The following is a 2,952-nucleotide window of genomic DNA, read 5'->3' as shown; positions in this document are numbered from 1 at the left end:
AGCACACATACCTGCTACCTCCACTATCTGTCCTATTTCTTAAACAAAGTTTTAGCCTATCCTTGTTCGTCTAAATCAGGAACTAAAGCTAAAAGCCTGACTGTAACGAGATGGAATGAGTTAGATTTACAGCCTTACTTAGGCCTGGTTCGAACCAATACGGCATCTAAGACACGTGTGACAGAGTACCTGTTATGCAAGCGATCGCTCATGGACTACAAGCTGAGAGTGCGCGCGACTATTATGTCCTACAGAAAGAAATGTCGTCATTTGCGCAATTAAATTAATTTGATGCCCATACGCAGCTACACAATTTGTTTTCTTTCCAGCTGTTGGATACATAATGAGTCGAGATTACGCAGCTGTCCCCAGGTCTGAACCCGGCCTCACCTTAGCATGCACAGACAAAGGAGTGCCACACTGATAATTTCAAGATAAGATAAACTTCACTACAGGATTTGTAAATTTTTGATGGTTTTAATTTATACGCTACCACGTGCACAATAATATATATATATATACAATATATCATTATATTTTTAAAATAATAACTGCAAGAGACTTGCCAAATCATTAGTTCAAAAGGCAATGATGAAAGCGGGGATGAATTTGAGCACAAATTTAAAAAACAATATTTGCATAGTGCATAAAATGCTTTAGAAAAAAATATATTTGAAGCATATAGGTGCCTTTTAATGCTTTTTAAATGCTTTCTGGAAGGCTCACCTATCTGGTATGTTTATGAAATTTATTTTAAGACTGCAGGGCTTTCTGCAATGCTTTAAAACAGTATACAGTTCACAAGCTATCGGCATGCTTAATCCATCATGGCTAACTGATTGTCAATGACAGTAGTTTAAAAACACTGCTACATTAGGCGGCAGTAAAAACTTTTGTTAAATCTTTTCTTTTTCAGTTTAATATATATGATATCTGAGTAAATACAAGATCTTTAAAATTTATTGAAAGCCTTTTACTAAAAGCATTGGAGTAAGTAAGAACGTCAAAGTTCAGAGTGACAGTGAAATGGCATTGCCTTAATTAGTGTGTCTCTATCAAAGCCGGGCACTGCTACACTTTTGCTGTCTCATTTGCTGTTAATTTCTCTCATCCTTTGTCCAGCTGGAGACACTCCATAGGTATTACGTAATTACTCTCGCATTGAGGGTCTGCTGCGCCAAATTGGACATTCACTGATCCCCATAGCTCGTTGCTCTGGCAGTGATTATTTCTAATCACAATTATTCTAAACATAGATGTTTGGATTCATCAAATTGAAAAACATTTAAAATCCCTAATTGGAAATTATGCAACTCCTATTAAAACATACATGATAATAATTGAAAACTACCGTATGATGGAACAATCTTCTGCCAACACAATCTGTTTGAACTATTATAGCAACAACAAGTAACAGTTATTAGCGGAGAACATTGGCTAAGAGAACATTTCAGGGGTTGATGTAGATCTGGCCACCATAGGAGCTTATTTGAGAATTGAACAATGAACCACAGTTTGAATACCAGGAGTTCTAATTGAACAGGCAACGGCTGTCTAAAAAGATAATGAAACTTATGAAAGGTTGGGAAGTTAAAAAGGAGCCTAGCTTAATCATTCTCCAAGTTTGTGATGACAGCTCACACCTAAAAAACAGAAGAACATTGTTTGGTTTAATCCAAACTTGTAAATACTAATGATTGGATCCGATAAGCGTCCCTAGCCCATATAGGTTGCTGTTTTTTTAGGTTTGGCTAACAGTTGAAGCCAAATAAGTAACTAATGTATTATTATTATTGTACCAGAAAATTTGGCCAATATCTTATTATTGGGTTATATAACATCTATAATAGATGTTATATAACTCAATTATAAGATATTGGCCAAATTTTATGGCAAAAATTTCATTAAGAGTTGAAAAACATGTTTTCTTGAGTTGTTTGTGATAGATAGCCAAGCTACTTAATTGCAACGCAAATAAATGGCATTTTGTGCATTTCAAAAGCATAGTAGCAAGAGCTAATGCTTTCACTTCTACATATACAGTTAGGTAGTTGGTATAATGAATCAATTTGGGAGTGGCTACCGGTTTCTGTCTAGATTGCGTAATAGCAAATGTGCTGAGGTTCTACCGTTCTGCTATGTCATACTCTGAACGTTTGCTGAGCCCTATAGTTTGTTGTTGATCTGTATTTCATTTTCATAACAATAATTTTATGAACCTATAAGTCTGGAATATTTGATATAAAAAAATTCCATAAAAGGCTTTTATAAATAGACTTGGAAACAATATTTCAGTTTGTTTTTATAACTTTTTTGTGCATTGATAAAGCGATGTAAAGTACAATCACTACAAAGCTAAAACAATCCTCCTCAATATTTCTTACTCTTACAAAAATATTACTTTCACTACCATCAGAGTCAGTGCTGCTATTTTTGGTCGGTTTAATGAAAAAAAAAGTAAATCTGAATTAGCTATAATATCATCAACATAAGTAATTATCTGTTGTCTAATGTAAGTTATGTATCTTGGTCTACTAAAATTCACTAAATGCCTCTCATCTTCAGCTCTGTTGTGATACTCTCCTTTACTGTTAAAGCATACGTAGCTCACTGACTCCAGCAAAACAATGCTACTAGCATAACTCATCAACGACAAAAACAGATACAAAAACCACAGCATAATTGCTTTATAATAGCATACCATAACATACCTTAGGCAAGACTAACTAATGACGAAAAACATCATGAATACTTTAACAGATGAGTGAATGTGAGCCAGTGCTAAAACTAATATTAATGACATATTTAATGACAGACTTAATCCTACTCTGCTTATGATAGGTAATCCAATTCACATGTATCTCGGAAGGTTCTTACATAAAACTTACACAATAATGTTGGTTTTTTCGCTTGGAAATTTCCAAACAAAAATTTAAAATTACCTTGTGATTC

Source organism: Watersipora subatra, chromosome 11 (genome assembly GCF_963576615.1).
Source record: "Watersipora subatra chromosome 11, tzWatSuba1.1, whole genome shotgun sequence".
Lineage (NCBI taxonomy): Eukaryota > Metazoa > Bryozoa > Gymnolaemata > Cheilostomatida > Watersiporidae > Watersipora > Watersipora subatra.
This window is presented reverse-complemented; position numbering follows the sequence as displayed.